The sequence below is a fragment of the Equus asinus genome, chromosome 1 (assembly GCF_041296235.1).
Source record: "Equus asinus isolate D_3611 breed Donkey chromosome 1, EquAss-T2T_v2, whole genome shotgun sequence".
NCBI lineage: Eukaryota > Metazoa > Chordata > Mammalia > Perissodactyla > Equidae > Equus > Equus asinus.
In genome coordinates this window covers 153,483,223-153,500,848 of record NC_091790.1, presented here as the reverse complement: position 1 = coordinate 153,500,848, position 17,626 = coordinate 153,483,223, and the positions used below count along the sequence as shown (strand labels likewise).

At 42.1% G+C, this 17,626-nt stretch overlaps 2 long non-coding RNA genes across 2 annotated transcripts in view; both read left to right on the top strand.

Moving 5' to 3' along the window:
• The first annotated feature begins 384 nt into the window (after nucleotides 1-384).
• Nucleotides 385-10,909, top strand: LOC123283790 (uncharacterized). Its single transcript, XR_011501714.1, has 3 exons — nucleotides 385-504; nucleotides 9,905-10,398; nucleotides 10,510-10,909. It is a non-coding gene; the product is annotated as an uncharacterized lncRNA (long non-coding RNA).
• A 3,901-nt stretch (nucleotides 10,910-14,810) lies between these two features.
• The window catches only part of LOC139045320 (uncharacterized), a 37,986-nt gene continuing 35,170 nt past the window's right edge, over nucleotides 14,811-17,626 (top strand). The window contains exon 1 of the long non-coding RNA XR_011503436.1: nucleotides 14,811-14,914. This is a non-coding gene — a long non-coding RNA (uncharacterized lncRNA). The remainder of the gene's footprint in view (nucleotides 14,915-17,626) is intronic.

The window sequence follows — 17,626 nt, the reverse complement described above, 5'->3', positions numbered from 1 at the left end:
TGACTAAGACACAACTGCTGCTCTTGGGGAGCTCATAGTCTTAAAGAGGAGATGGATTTAAAAAGTAACTATTCAGTGGTTGCAAAAGAAGTAATAAATCGTTGAAAAGGACCAGAGGGAGGTCAAGGATGTCACAAGGGAGAACTTTTATATCAAACCTTGAAAAATGCATTTGTGTTCCCTGGTTGGAAGGAGCATGGGGAAAGGCAGAATGTCAGGCTGAGGAAACAATGTGTGCAAAGACAGAGGGACACAAAGTAGCAGTCAAGTTCAGGAAACGACGAGAAGCTCCGCCTTAGGTGGGGCTCAGGCAAGAGGCAAGAGTTAAGACTAAGGAAATAGCCAGATAAGGAAGGGCTTATAAACCACATGAAGAAGTGTGGATTTTATTCTGAAGGCAGTGGGAAGCCACTAAAGAAGAGAAGAAAAGTAGTAGCATACCAATGTTGATTTTAGAAGACGAGGCAGCAAAGAACCCATGGTCAAGTGCAGCTCTCAGAGACAGTGAGTATCTTCATTTCCATGAAAATTATGGTAACACCATAACAACAATTTCAGACCCCAACAAATAGCACTAAGTGTATCTTCAAATCAGTAAGGGCACAGGTCAGAAAGAAAAGAGGGAGGGGGAACCCTCCAGGCTGGCGTCTCCCAGCTCTTGACCTTGGATCAGTAGCTGCTTTGTGGGCAGTCCTGGGATCAGGGGAGACTGAAGACAAGAGTGGAGTGCAGGGTGGGGATGCTGTAGAGGACATCAGTGAGGTAAGTGCCCAGCTCCAGTGAGCAGCCCCACTCTGGGAAGCTCTGACACACAGGAGGGGGCCCTGTGGTCAGCCTGTGCTGTGTCCCTGGCCACAGCTGACTAACAGAGGAGTGGGCAACTGACCACAGCTGAACCTGGAATGTGGGCATCATCTGAGACACCTGGAAGCTGGAGTGGTTGGCACAAAATCTCATTCACGTCACGTCTCCAGGGAGCAAATCCACAAACTGCTCCCTGCAGCTGGGGGTCCCAGAATCCTGGGAAAGGACGCCCCCACCCCTGGGTTATTATTCCCCAGCTCTTCCATAGATACCACGAGCTTTCCTGATATTTTTTCAATAAACCTCCACCTGTCTAAGAGGAAGGGGAGGAGCAGTGTATTCATTTGCTAGGGCTGCCGTAACAAAGTACCACGGACGGGGTGGCTTAAACCACAGGAATGGACTGTTTGTAACAGCTCTAGAGGCTAGGAGTCCTGGCGTCAGCAGGTTGTTTCCTCAAAAGCTTCGCTCCTTGGCTTGTAAATGGTTGCCTTTTCCATCTTCAAATGTTCTTTCCTCTGTGTCCTAATCTCTTCTTATAAGGAGACCAGTTATACTGGATTCAGGCCCACCCATGTGACCTCACTTACCTTAGTTACCTCTTTAAAGGCCTTGTCTCCAAATAGAGTCACATTCGGAGGACCTGGGGGCTAGGACTTCAACATATGAATTGTGAAGGGGTGTAATTTGGCCCACAGCAAGCAAAGCTGGTTTCAGCTGCTTGCAGGGGGCTTGGGGGGGGGGAACCAAAAACCTTAACTAGTACAGAGGATCCACATGTTGCAAACTCCTTAATCCTTTTGTTTAAATTGTGGCCCCTTTAAATTGAGGGCCGTGTTTCCTAAGAGTCCTCTCCTGAAGGGAGGAGATCTGGACTTGTGTAGCAACAGCTCCTTCAGGGCCCCCCTGCACCTTGACAAGCCCCATCCAGTGTTTGGCGGACTAGGACCTCTAGGTAAGGGGTGGGGTACGGTCTTCTAGGCACCCTCTTTTACTGTCATAGGGATCCCCAGTCCCAAGGAGAAAGCTGTGGTCACAGAGCTGCTGTGGATACAAGGCCCTGTTCAGCCAGGCAGATGGGAATCCAGCCGCCAGCACACGGCACGGCTCTCTGCTTGTCTTCTCCTTGTTCAGCTCTTTGCACTAAGATTTCACAGAAACCATCAATTTGGTTTTCCTGACCAGTTTTTCCATAACTGATACTTGAGCAGCAAAAGAGAAAGACATGAACAGATCGAACTAGAAAAAGGAGAAAATCTGAGATGAATTCCTAACTACATGGGCTTTTCACGTTGACTTGTAGCCTTAATATCCACTATAAAATTTCATATCCGGAAAAGACTGGGAGGCTGGGGTTACCCCAGTCTCTCCATAATAATTTGTTTGAGTTGTGTGGAATTACATTCAAATTCTGAATTTCAGGGGCCGGCCCGGTGGTGCAGTGGTTAAGTTCTCATGTTCTGCTTCAGTGGCCCGGAATTCACCGGTTTGGATCCTGGGTGTGGACCTACTCACTGTTTGTCAAGCCATGCTGTGGCAGGTGTCCCACATGTAAAGTAGAGGAAGATGGGCATGGATGTTAGCTCAGGGCAAATCTTCCTCAGCAAAAAGAGGAGGATTGGTGGTGGATGTTAGCTCAGGGCTAATCTTTCTAAAAAAGAAAAAATTCTGAAGTTTTGATGAATTCTTATTTAATATGTATTTCTATGATTTGTAGAACCTAATTAAAATTCTTAATGTTAGTTAAGGTATCTTAATATACATTTCTATAATGTGTAGGACTACTTAATTTAGTGTAATTATCAAGATGAACCACATGTAACATTACAAGAAAATTGCAACCTGTCATAAAATGAGGGCCATGTTATAACAGAGTCCTCAGCCTCTGAGATACCCTGTTAGAAAAACCAAATAATGCAAATAAATCGTCACTCCCCAATTTGATGCTGCTTTGGTGATTTGATTAATTATTGTGAAGTGAAACAGCTAACAAAGAAGGATAAATAAAAATAACTTCTTGCATCCAAAAAAGGGTGTAAATTTTAACTCCAATGCATGACAGCAAATGTAAGCAAGAATTATAAACAATGGGCTGGCTGAATGAATTAATATGCATCAGCCTTTATTGCTAGAAATAGGCGCCTGTCTTGTCCTGGTACACTGTGGTTTCTCTCAAGTGCAAATTTGGCTTTTCTTTCCCACTTCTCCTGGGAATTCAGAAACTGTGTTCTTATTAACAACAATGAGGAAACACCAGGGCAAAGAGGAGTCTGGAAGTGTATCGCGCCTCCCTGGGTGCTCTGCCCTTTTCCTAGACCCTGCTATTTTTATAAGGCATTTCTGGCTTTCATTTTGTTTTTGTTTTCGTTTTTCTTAATTTCTTAACATGAACTAGCTGACTCTGCAGACATTAAAGTCCCACTACAAATTCCTGCTTCCCAATTTCCCCTAGACTCTCATCGGTCCACCTTCTGGTTCATTGTTCATTAAATGTCAAACCTCGACCCCAAAAGCTATTCTAAATATTTTACCTTTCTTTAATCTCTCAACCCAAGCTGACCTCTAAGCACCTATTTTATCAAGTTTAAGAGCAATGCCAAGCACAGACCCAGCACATATTAGGTACTACATAGATGTTTGTGGAATAACAGACCACTCCAATATATATCTATCTGCACATAGATTTCCCTCAATCTTTGGTTCCTGGGAGACCTTCCTCCCACATACTTGCATCTTCTATAGCCTCTCAACTGCTCTCTCTTTCCTTTCAGCCTCCAAACATATTGCCAAAAAAAAACTGATTTGCAAAACAATAACAACAACAAAATCCAACCAACCAACCTATTAAGTAAACCAAAAAGCATTGTAATCTTGCCTTTAGGGCTCTCAATCCCCTGAAAGCCAAGCAGACTCATTCCATCACCAAATCAGCCAGCCCTGCTGGTGGGCGAGTATGTGCACACCCAGGTCCAGATGGGGGTGTACACCTTCCTTTACTGAACCTTGCAGCCCAGAAGAGCCCACTTCCCATGGGTGTCCAAGAGGCCGTCTGTCTCCCTGAGTGTCTCCCCATTGTTCCTGTGTCGCCCATCTGGGTACAGCAAGCATTCCCTCTTTCATGCTTCTTGAGTCCATGCCAGGAATTCCTATTTGTCCTGGACTCTTACTCTTCAGCACAGAGCACCTTCAATACCAACAGCCCTCTCTATTGCTCCTGTGGATCGCCTCTCATCACATAGCGTGGATGTGTGATATTGCTAAAAGGCCTTCATCCCACAAAGATGGATGCCAAGGAAGGATAACCGAGGAGAGGAGGACACTCATCTGACCTGGCTGCTCCTTCCATCTGCCTTTCTATTTCTCTGTATTTCCTTACAAATTTCTCTAAATGGTCTACAGCTGCAGCTCCCATCCTTTGTTATCCAAGACTGGTTCTGGCCCAAACTACCATTTCCTCCTCCCTGTGTGGGGCCACTCTCTAGTGCCCTAGTGCCCTTCTGAATGTGACTTTCCCTGGCTTCCCCTTTGTCTGACCCCAGGGCATCCCTTCAAATCCGCTCTTGGGCCCTTAGTCACTGCCTCTTCCTCACCCCATAAACACTTCCAGCGCCTGTGACTTTAAAATGTCCCCCGCCATCTCCCCATCGAAACTTCCATTCCCATTTCCTTGGCACAGTAATGGCTGGACTGCAAATTCTAACTATTCATATTTAATAGCTCTGCCTGGTCTGCTAGGTTCAGAGGGCTTATGGACTGTGACTTCACCCAGACTCAAACCAGCTTGTCATGGAATCATCAGATTCAGTCACCTCTCCAAACGAACAAGATGCCAACATTCTTCTTTGGCATTCTGTTTAGTGGGCATCTGGTCTTAGGATTGTTAAGTACCCAATTTCACCAAACCAGTCATGCGTTCCCGCATCATTCACTAAAGCCAGAAGTAGAGTAGGCACACGTGTGTGTACACACAAATACACACTCATACACTCACGGCTACTGTGGGACACTACCCTTCTCAGGTTGGAAGTCTCAGTACAATGTGGAGGAAATGCAGCAAGGTCACATTAAGGTTTCTGAAAACAAGTGCTATGTTTTCATTTTTCCTGCTATAACCGCAAAGTGCAAAAGGCACAGCTTCTTTATTTAAATTTACTGACTATCCTGTGTCATTAAATTTCTATTAACATTTTATTCCTGGCACCGAACTTACTTCTGTTAGGGCACATTTAACCATCTCATGCTCAGGTGACAGCTACACCATGAGCCTTGTGCCAGTGAAGGCTTCTGTCATCCTGTGGGCACCATCTACATCACATACATTTGGGAGTGGGATGGCAGGACACTGTTGAGCAGCTTGAGTACCAGTGGGTCTGAGATGAGGCTCTTGCCCTCAAGCAGCTATAAATACATAAAATGATAAGCACACATATCAAATGATAACTAAAAGCTTAAAGTGTTATAGAAGTAAAATGGTAGATGGGATCAAAGCCATAGACCAACACATACGGATCAGAGCAGAGAGAAGGAGAGGCAGAAAGGACATCAGTGTTGCGTATAAAGGGATTAAACCTAGTGGGTTATTACCATATCTAAAGAAATAAGCTGTTGGTCAAAAAGGAGAAAAGTCCACAAAGAGGATATGGCCCATGGAGAGTCCAAAAGATAATGGCTGGCAGTGTCCACTGGAACACTGCCAAGGAGAGAAACCAGTGTGAGTAGCCCATCTCGTGTGAGGGTGAAAGAACAGGCTCGCAGAGCCAGACACCATTGTGCACTAAGAGGTCCTGATTCTTTGCTCACCAAGGAACCTTCTGATAATGTGACCCCACCCCCATCCTGTGCAGCTTATATACATGTCTGAAACAACATGTTTAAGACAAGCCATCTGTCCAGTCTCCTTGGAAGTGATATTTTTTATAGTTATTTTGGTTGCATTCTGATTTTATACACCAGGCTCTTTTGAGCTTTTCAGTGTGAGTCAGCCTCCCTGAGAGTGATCAGCTCCGGGACATTGAAAAGATCAGATCCCTCTGAGCTTTCACAGCTGATGGCCAAATTCTATACCTAGGCCAGAGATTGATATTTGTTTCCTACAGTCAATTCTCCCTTCTGTCAGGAACAAAATTCCTGATTCTTATTTTTTATTTTTTATTTTTGGTGAGGAAGATTGGCCTTGAGCTATCATCTGTTGCCAATCTTCCTTTTTTTTGCTTGAGGAAGATTGTTGCTGAGCTAACATCTGTGGCAATCTTCCTCTATTTTATGTGGGATACAGCCAAGGTGGGGCTTGATGAGCAGGGCTAGGTCTGCACCCAGGATCCAAACCCACAAATCCCAGGCTGGCAAAGCATAGTGCGTGAACTTAACCACTATACAACCCGGCCAGCCCCTGGAATTCCTGAATTTTAGCTGGATACATGGCCTTACAAAATAAAGGCCATATTTCCCAGCTTCCCTGTACCGTGTGGCCATATGACTAAGTTCTGGCAGAAGAAATATAAGTGGAAGTGATGTCTACAACTTCCAGATCATGTCCTTACAAGGGAAGAATGTACCTAGGTACCCCATCCCTGTCTTTTTTCTCCTTTCCACTTGCTGGAAGGTGGACAGGTAGACTCAGATGAGACGGAAATGGCCTAACGGATGGTAAATCCAGGAACCCAGGTACCCAACACCATGGAGTCAACAGTTCATCCCTGAACTTCTTACTCTCAATGATTACATGAGAAAGAATTAACTTCTATGCTGTTTAAGCTAATATTATTTAGTTGGACATTGTTACAGCAAGAGAAACTGTATCTTAACTAATAGTGTACCATAATCAGTTCCTCTCTTGGAGGACAGCCATTAAACCGTCTCCAGGCCATTTGATTCCATTCATCTCATTGGGGGCCTTTCCACTGGAAACGTCTAAGTCAGTCAGCTAATACTGTCATCAAACAAAGTAAAATGGTGAAGATGGAATACCAAAGTGCTAAGGGGACATCTGTATAGGGAAAAGTTAAAAGGGAATAAAATAGCAACCGCCATTATCGAACACTCCTTATCTGTCAAGCACATTAAAGGATTAGAATACTTAACCTTCACAACAACCCAACGTGGTAGCAAGTATTCTCTCTGTGTTTACATATAAGGAAACCAAGGTCCAAGGAGTTTAAAAATTTTCCTAAAGTAACAGCTAGAAAGTGACAAACCTAGGATTCACATCCAATTCTGTTTGAATCCAACACATTATACTGGGCAAGTCAAGCCCCCTAACTGAGCCAAAGTGATGAAACAGCACTGCTCACACCTTAGACGTCAGCATCCTGGGCAGAGGGGATCAGACTGGGAAGAAATCAAGATTATGTACTTCAGGAGGATTTTTAAATATACTTATCAATCCCCAAATACTTATGCAGAGGAAGAGGAGGAATGACTCAGGACAGCAAATATAAAAAATTCACTAGGTCATTAAACTTGCAACACAAATATCCGCTTACTTCAATGTAGAACTTCCTGTGGGATAACTCAGGCATCCCAGCAACCTGGGCTTGAAGTCTGTTGTCAATTGTGTCATTAAATCTCTTTGTGACCACCACATTGGTCAGCTCTAATCATTTTAACAAGTCCCCAGAAAGACTAAATGTTTTTAACCAAATCATTTTATCTAGTGATTATCCTGAAATAACTCCCATATTTAAAGTGCTTTGATTTTTTTAATAACTTTTTTTAAGATGCTAAATTAGAGTCCTCTTTGTTCACCTGTTGCTTCTTGGAACAAATATTAAAATTGAGCGCTCATCAGGCCAGGCATTCTGCTAGCCTTTGGGGTGACGGAGCTGAAAAGAGCATAGTCTTAACACTGGAGGGGCCCAATGAGGTGGAAACCCCTCATTCCTAGACATAAAGAATCACAGTAAGACGCAACAGGTAGACTCAGGGAGCTGAAGAGCAATCACAATATGGCAGTCTTCTTGGCCCTTTCTCAAAGGAGTGAGGTTTTCAGAGTGGCCCCATCTTTCTCCCCTTATTATCGACTATTCTCTGTTCCATCCCATGAGTCCTTGGGAGAGAACACTTGGAGACGGAGTGACTGCAGTGGCAAGTTATAGTTCCTTATAAAATGTCATATTTGTGCCAAGAAATTTAAAGTTGAAGTACAGGCAAACTGGTCACTGTTGCTTTCTTCTGAACTATTGGCCCATCATTGTTGTAGGAGAGGTAAACTTACTTAGTTTCCTAACAAAAATTTTTGAAGCTCAATGACCTTGGTAGTTTTTAGAAAATATAATTTGCTTAATTAACTTTAGCATGAGCTTTTTGTATCATGCTGCTTACCTTCATTAACTATATCTATGTGATATTGTTAGTGATTTTTTTATGAAGGAAAGAAAAGGCAGCTCAGCAAAATCAACGTTAAATAAAACATTATCTTCAGAATTATTTTAAACTATTTAACTGTAGAAAATTTCCCAAAGCAGTTAGACATGTAGCTACCAAAAAGGATTGCAAATGGAGGAGTACTGTGTGGCCACACGCCCAGTAGTGGAAGCCATGCGGGATAGGGAGCAGGAGACCGAAGCAAAGACCAGGGGATGGTGTAGGAGATATATGGGTTTACTGGAACATATGAACAGGTGTCCAGGGGTGGCCGGCTAGACAGAATTGCATACCGCTACCACGGGCAGGGAGGGGCTTGCTTATATAGGCAGGGGGCACAAAGGCTATGTGCTTGCCAAGAGGGACTGTCCCTGGTACAGCCAGCATTCCCAGGAATAGTAGCTCATGTGGAAGGGCTCTGTGTTCCTTCATGACGTTCTTTGAGTGAGATAAGTTAAGATCAGGGTTGACCAGGCCCTGGATCATTACACATCCCAGCAGCTGGGCTTCCTGCCCAGACAGTTGGTGGCCTGCCCAGAAGGGGACCAGAAGGATGCATGGTTGTTATAGGGCATGTAGGCCAGTGCTGGGCAAGCGTGACCCCACAAGTACTAAAGCTGGGGGATCCATATTTGGAGAGCCATGGCATCAGTAAAGATTTTTGACATTGTATTTATTTGTGGGCAATATAAATTACACTGATCTTTGACAAGCTCTGTCAAAATCATATTACAATCATGATCACAGATATCATATAGTGGGGAGGCAGAATGAACCATGTGGCTCAAAATGACCAATAACCGATAGAATAGCAAATATTTTAAAAGAAAACCTCTTATTTTCAAAATTTGTATTAAACTGTTGCTTTTACTTCCAGGGAAGGTAATAGCCTCATTTGTATGGGTATATTTGAATATTGAACCAATTCTGGTTTGTAAGTAATGTGACATTTTATACTAAAAACAATATAATTTCAAGTGCTAATAATAAATAAGTTCCATATATGTTATTACTTTTTGAAAAATCACTGAGAAAATAACACCTCAGAGGCAAAGAATATCTGTTTTAAACAGATATATGAAAATAGCCATGAACCTAACAGGAAAATGGTTCAAGAAGCCATGGTACATTCAAAGAGTAAAATATTATCTAGCCATTAAAAATGTGATTTTCAACAGTTTGCACTTGTGAAATACTGCCAGTAGAATGGGAGTTGAATAGACAGGACACAAGGTTGACTATGCAGTGTGATCTGAACTCTGTAAACGGTGAAACAAAAGAAGTAAGCATAGAAAATGGCTGGAAGATAAAGAGAACAAACCATAAACAAAGGTTATTTTTCAGTGGGATTTTGAGTAATACCTATCTTATCTTTTGTATCTTTCTGTGTTTTCCCAGTCTCTATAATGAGCACATATTATTCCTTCCCTCCCTTCTCTTTCCTCCTCCGCCTCCCCTCCTTTCCCTTCTCCTTTCTCTTTCCTTCTCTCTTTTGATTAATTACCTACTAAATGCCAGGTAATATGCCAGATTCAGAGAATACTCAGATATAAATAATGAATCCTCCAGGGAAGTATTCACAGGAAACTTACAACCCAAAATGTAGCTATAGACAGGTTAAAAGGATACCTTTCCTAGCCTCAGGCTATCAAGAAAGCGGGCAGCGTGTTATTCTGAAACATATGATAGCGTGTTATTCTGAAACATATGATGATAATAATACCTCTTGGATTTTCAGGTGAAATGTAACCAGTGGTTACCCTATTGTAAATTGCAGACACCTTTGGACAAATACAGCCTATGATTCTTCAATAAGGAAATGCATTGAAATGGGTGTTAAGAAGCAAGATTTGTTTTGGGTTCTCCCCAGACGATCTTGGAGAAAAGTCTGCTGCTGTGAAGGCTCAGCAGGGGCGGGAGAATCCAAGAAGGAAGAACTTAGTGTTGGTGCTCCCGCCACATGGTCACACACCCTGTTACTGCCTCCTGCGTGGACTGCTGAGATTCAAGGCAGCCGGAACCTGCTTGGTTCTGTTGACCCTTTGCATCCTGGTGGGCTCTGATGACGGAAAATGCTGCCTGCCTGCCTCTTCTCCTGGAATGACTCCCTAACATCCTAATGTCTGAGGGACAAATCCTCGTGATCTCTCGCCAAGGGAGCCCTCAGCCAGGACCCTGAAGGCCCACTGGTTGGCAAAGACAAAGTGATACATACCTGGTGTCTGAACAGCGGTAGGAGAAAATAAGAGCCTTTCTCTTTCTCAGGACTTGCCATACAGCTTGCTTGCTTTCTTTTTTTTCTTACTGTTCTTTTTTTGTTTCTTTTTCTTTTTTTGGTCTTAGAAGCTGTTTTCAAAGACCAGCTGAATTGTAGCTCAGAAGAAAAAAAATGGAAAAGACAAGTAAGCATCCAGAAATCTGGAAAGAAGAAAGAAAATCTCATGAATGTAACTCTGACCTCAGCTGACTCAAATAAAGGTGTTCATTACCGAATGATTAGAACCACCTACACAGGACAAAGTGAATTTCTGATCAACAGGTAGTAATAGCAAACCCCCCTGAAAAGCTAAGAAGCATTAGAGTGGATTATCCATGAAGAGAGGATTAGAAAAAGAGAGACTTGGAATCCAGCAAACGAAACCCCAGCGGGCCAGCTGGCTAATGTTTGGGATAATAATTCCAAACGTATTAAAATAAATTGTAAAAAAGAAAAGGCCGAAGGCAATAAAAGCAAGCTTCACACGATACTGTATATTGTGGATAAAATCATGCACATTCGCGATAATCACTTCCCCAGAGGCAAGCAATACAGGCACCACCAGCAGAGCTGGGGAGAATTTAAAGACACAAAGCCCGCTGTATGCCAACAAGAGTTGCTGCAAGTGGGAGGACTTACAACAGAGTCTGCCTAATAGCCACCGTTCTGGTCCGTTTTTTCCCTGTGGCCTGAGCACTGTCTCATGCACGATGTTGAAATGGGAACGCAGTAGCAGGATAGGCAACTTCACTCCTTCACAGTCTTAAATGCGGTATTGCTCAAGGATCTTATTCCCCTAAGCAGGGAGAGAAATGCCTTTTCTTTTTTCTCACTTATGGAGTTTCTCCAGCGACACAGATCAGCTCTTGTTGGTCTTGTTCACCTCAGCGACTAGAATTAAGAAGCTGACAGGAGCGTCGAGCCATCCATTTTTGTTTTTACCATATCCAGAGCCTGCCACCATTTTTTATCTCGAGTATCTGCTATTTTCTTGCCCGTTTGAGGTGGCCTTGTTACTTCTAGGAAATCTGTAAATGCTATTTATTGAAATGCTCCCCATAATTTTTCCATTTTTAGTTTAGGCCAATGAAATATAACAACTGGCTTAAGCTAGGGGAAAATCGTAGGGCTAAATGTTTCTGTAATTATAGGCTCCTTCTTAAACGTTTTTTTGTGAAGTCTGAAATTCCTTTATCCTTAATTTTTGAGTAACTGATGGTGTCCTTACTGAGGACTTTCCTTCCTGCGTTGATTTGAGAGTGTGTGATGAGTCCTTGGTTCAAGTTAGTACCGTTCATCCATCCATCCATCCATTCCATCTAATTAAGTACCTAACCCGCAGTGGGCACTGTTCAAGGTGAAATGAGTACCAGATGCATAAAACATGGTTCTAGTCTTCCAGCTTTTATGGTTTATCAGGGAAACAGACATGCGATGAGTAGTTAGAGCAATGGTTTAAGAAAAAGAATACAGGCTTTCAGAGAGTTCTACAGGAAATCCAAAGAGAAAGCTCCTGATTCTTTTTAACGAGGACTCAAAGAAATCTCTGGAGACGATTTGAACATGAATTAACCTCAAAGAAAGAGTAAGAAGCTAGAGGTCAAAGCTATGCGGGGAAAGGACATGCCAGGGAAAGAAGGAGAAGAAACGCATGCGCAAGAGCTGGGAGGTAAAAAAGAGCATGGCTTGTTTAGGGAGCTGCAAGAACTTTTGTGGCTGGATCACTACGGGGGGGGGGGGGGGGGGGGGGTGGGAGGGTGGGGTGGGGTGGGGTTGGAGTTTTTGAGACTGGGGGAGGGAGTGGAATGGGGGAAGTTGCAGCAGACGACAGAAGGGAGGGAGTCTGGGGCTAGGTCTTCCCCACTATTACGTCTCATGAGAGAATTTAGCCAAAGCAGTCTGCTGGGCACCGAATGTTGCGCCAATCATATTCTGCCTTGCAGCTAGTTACATCTTGCTAGATATTCCAGCATCCCCTTTTTTGGATAGCTATTCATCTGGTTGGTCTTGATTCACGTTGATATAAGAGAATGTCATGAGGGCTTTAAGAAACTTTCTTTTTGTAGATTTCTCAAGGAATCAGACCAAGGTTAAATCTGTTTTTCTATAACCTGGTGTGGCCTTGTACAATCTTCCAAGCGAAATGCTGCAAATCTGTCAAACAGGGTTTAAAATGGAAAACTGGGGCTCTGGATACACCAAATCAGTTCAAAGCTGAATGGTCCTTCCGCAAGTTTACGAGCTTGTGCTGTCCATGTGAAACTATGCAAGAGACACGTGTACCTTTGTAAGAATTAGGAAAAGGTGAGGCAATAGGTGCAGCCTATTAACGTAATAGTTAAGAGTAAGAACTTTTGTTTTTTAATAAAAGCTGTTTATTTATGGAATAATGCTTGTTGAAAGAAGTGAGACAGAAAATACAGACATGCATGAAGGCAAAATTATAATTCAGATTAATCTACGCCAAACACAATAAAACAGAGAAGAGTGAGGCAGTCTGAGATAGTGGTGAATGGCCTGGGGGTATTGGTCAGACAGACCAGGTTTAAATCCTGGGAACACTGCTTACTAGCTGGGTGACCTTGGACCACTCTCTAATTTTCTCAAAGCCTCAGTTTTCTCATCTGCAAAATGGAAATAATGGTACCCTCCCTAGAGAACTGTAGTGAGGATTAAATGAGGTAACGTGTCTTAGGCACGTGCCTTACACTGACCAGGTAATAAGCATGTGCTAGAAGGTGCTATTTCAAACCCAATGGGATAAGTAAGGTCTTAGCTCAGCTATCAGTTCCTCCAGGAAAAATTTTTGATGTGCCCCACCCACCATTTACCCCCCAAGACTGGGCTGGTGCCCCTCAGAAGAAATATATCTCCATAGCGTCTTTCTTATTCTACCATTACTTAGGAACACTCTCCACCATGTACTGCTACTTCCCATGAGTGATCTGAATGCCCCCTCCCCCAGCTGGTAAGCAATTTGGACTCAGGGACTGTGTCTTGTTTGCCATTGGCTCTCCACGCCCTGGCACAGTGTCTGGCACTGGGTCAACTCGAATACTCAAAGAACAACATATCTTAAAATAAGCTATTGTTTAAAAAGAAAGTTGAGGCGCATCACAATCAGAAATGCATCTTTTGAACTATGACCCAAACTGTTGTTATTATATCAGATAAACAATGTAAGGAGGTTACTTCATTTAGCGTGTTGTCTAGCTTGATGACGTGGCTGGAATGACAGCAGGCTTTAGCAGTGGAGAAACCTGGATTTTAAGTGAGGCTTTGCTAATTGGTGGCTGTGTGACCTTAGGAAAGTTACTTAATTTCTCTGAGACTCCAGTCTGTCACCTCTAAAATTGGAATAAAACAACAAATAAGAGAAAATATGTAAGGTGCCTGGCATATAATAGGCACCCATCAAATGGAAATTGCTGATTTTATTAATGTCATTTAAATTGTGTTAATACCTTTGCTGATGGTTTTGAGTGCTTGCAATAACTATTAGTATATGATTCTGTTGACCATTTAGACAATAGTTGCTAATATTTATTGAGGAATTTTCATCTGCCTGACACTATTCTAAATGCTCTATTAATTTATTTAATCATCATAACAACTCTATGAAATAATGTACCATTATCATCATCCCATTTTACAGATAAGAATACTTAGTAAAGAAAGATCAACAACTTGCTTAATGCATGGTTAGGCAAAGTACAGAGCCTACAGCCCAGTAGCAGAGTGATTAAGTTCAGTGCGCTCTGCTTAGGTGGTTGGGTTCATGGGTTTAGATCCTGGGCACGGACCTACACCACTCATCAAGCCATGCTGTGGTGGCGACCCATATACAAAATATAGGAAGTTGGGCACAGATGTTAGCTCAGGGCCACTCTTCTTCAAGCAAAAAAGAGGAAGATTGGCAAAAGGCATTAGCTCAAAAAACACCAAAAAAAAAAAAGGACAAAGTACAGAGCCTAGACTCAAACCTAGGCATCCAGATCTATACTTTGACTATTCCCCTGGTCCAAGACAGGTCAAGAATATAACTTAAGAAAAATGCACTGTGGAAGGAAAACTGAGATGCTAACCTCTGCTTTGCTCCTTATGAGGCGAAGTGTCTCAAGCTCTGAGATGTCGTTTCCCTTCTGTAATACAGAAGAAATCACGTTTGTCCTCACAGAACTCCAAGGTCAAGTGCAGACCTACTACTTTTATTTCCACAACCGTCTCCTGGAAACCACATCGTAAAGTAAATCATTGCCAAGCGTTGCATATTTTCCCATAGGAATGATGTTCTAATTAGGGGTTGTATTCCTGAACAAGGCCTCAGAATCAAGTAAATCATTAATATGAGCCAAAACGTGTCAAAGAAGTAGACATAAAACAACCATAAACCTACAGCAGGCTTTGAAAAATAAAAGTATCTTCCAGGTTCTACAAAACAGGCACATGCACGCTGCACCAGAAAAGGCACCGCTGACAAATCGAACCCACGTGAGTGAGTTGAGTGTCCTTGCTACTAATAAACCCTAATCTGTAATAATATTGCTCTTGTTAGAATTTAGAATAATTCTGGAGGGAATCGTTTGATGGCTTGTGGCTTACAAATTTCTCTATGAGAAGCAGAGGCATTCAAAATCACTCCCATGGCCTCCACGTTCTTCTTAAAACCAGGGCTCGTCTTTTCCAATTCAGTCACTATAGCTTCTAAATATTCAAGGGACCGCTGAGGACTCGTGGTTCAGGAGTCTTTGAAACTGGTCTTTTAATTTATTTTCTGTTTTGTGATTCAGCCTCACCAACAGCTCACTTCCTCTCTTGTGTGTGAAGGACAGTCTGAAAGAGGGGGAAACCTAAGAGCGGGGAAATATCTGGCTTCTTGTTCCTTTGCCTTCTTATTAATAGAAGGTGTCTTAGCGCCGATGGAACAGATAAACCACCACAAGAGAGCCAAATCCCTGCATGGGTATGTCCTAAGACCCTGGCGTCCAAATGAAACTGAAATGAAATAGTGATTTCACTGACCTGCACCACGAGGATTACAATTTTCGGAACAATCGTGATTATATATAATATATAATATTTTAAAGATTTAAATTTTTTTTATTCTTCCTTTTTCTCCCCAAAGACCCCTGGTAAGAAGTTGGATATTTTTAGTTGTGGATCCTTCTAGTTGTGGCATGTGGGACACCACCTCATCATGGCTTGATGAGTGGTAACATGTCCGCACCCAGGAACAAGCGAAACCCTGGGCTGCCCAAGCAGAGCGCGTGGACTTAACTACTCGGCCACGGGGCTGGCCCCCTATATAATATTATATATTATGCATATATATGTATATATATATGCATAGTATATAATATGCATACATAAAATAAATATACATACATAAAAATATACATACACAAAATAATACATAAAATATTCAGAACAAGGATGATTATATATAATAATGATTACATCATTATTACTAAATGGAAGATAGAGTTTATAGGACGATAGATATAATACAGTTCCACAACTGTAAATAATAAAAGCATAAAGAACTCTAAAGGATGGCTACTTTTTAGCAGGAGAATTATGGTGATTGTATTCCCCTTTGGTCTTTCTAAATGTTCTTATCTTTCTACAAATGTCTTTGCAATAATTTTTTTCAGTTTCAAAAGAGAAAGAAACTTGGACAGCCCAGATGTGCATCTGTTTCTGTTTGTTCCAGGATGAAATACTTGAGCAATATTTGTAGGCTGTTGTGTGGTTTTAGTGCACCCCCAGGAATCAGCCAAGTCTCTGCCCTATAAAAATATGTTTATTAATAAAACAGAGCAGTTAATAACAGTAACTGAGAATGGAGAGCTTTTTTTTTTTTTAAGCTGGTCTTAAAAGTAAGTGAAGCAGAAGACAAAATTTCTAGAGTGTCCTGTAATTCTGAGTTATTCCAGTAGATGGCACTATTGTATAAGAACAACCCATCCATTAGGGCTAAGGGACTAAAAGATTTTTCCTGTTTTTCTAGAAGAACCCTCCCTCCCACAGTGAACAAATCACAGGAGAGAGAGAGAGTATTTTCTTCTGTGGTACGATATGGATAACGCTAATAGGAAAGTCGTTTTATTTGAGCACGTATGCATTTGGTAGTTCCAGGGCCATATGCTTTTATCTGTGATACTAGTGGTGCTTGCAAGGTTAACTCTCTCTCTCCCTGTGACCCACCCCCAAGTTCAACAAACCTTTGGTTTAAAAAAACAAGGGCCAAGAAACTCGAGCTGTATTTTTATTATTTCTCTCCCCATGATTACCGCTCTGAGATACAGCTGTGGAGAGAAGGATTGAGCCCATTTTTTAATTGTTGTTAATATTTTCCTCAGCTTGTTTATGTCTAAAGACCCGGAGTTGTGTAGTAGAAAGATCATATGCTTTGTACTCAAGAGTTCACAGCCTGAGTTTTCCACTTGCTGGGCCCAGTGTTCCTTGTCTGGAAGACATGGGGTCAATAACTAGTTCTGACTGTGTGCCTCTAACGGATTCGAGGTCTCCATGTACAGTCTGGCCACATACCCTGCACAGAGCAGGTCCACAATGAATGATAGCTATTGATGTTAACACTGACATTGCCTTAGGATCTGAGTAATTGATTAATTGTTCAGTGATTAATTTCTGGTCTTATTCAATCTCCCAGTGTTGACTTAAGCTGAGATGAGAAAATGGCCAGCCTTTAGGTGGGATCTGGTTCATTTCTTAAAGAAATACGGACCCCAGCAACTCCTTCAGAGTAATGTACACTGGAGTGCTATCATCATCAGAAGCAAGATGCTGTTTGAGTAAATCTCAAGCACGTGTTGATGACAGAGGGTTCTGTTTGTCCAGCATGACAATTGGTGACTCATGATTTCATATCCAAATTGGATCTTATAAAATATATGGTGCAAACCATTCACTTTTCAGATATGGAACTTAGGTCCAACAAAAAGTTTTCTCCAAAAAAATGAGCCTTTTTTCTTTTGAAATAGTTTTGAACTTAGAGAAAATTTCCAAAATTGTGCAGGGAATTCCTGTATAGCCTTCACTCAGCCTCCCCTAATGAAACATCGTACATAAGCGTAGTAGTTTATAGAAGGAAATTAAACATTGGTACAATGCTATTAATGGAATCTACTAACCTTATTTGAATTTCCACGAATGTCCTTTTCTGTTCCAGCACCCAGTCTA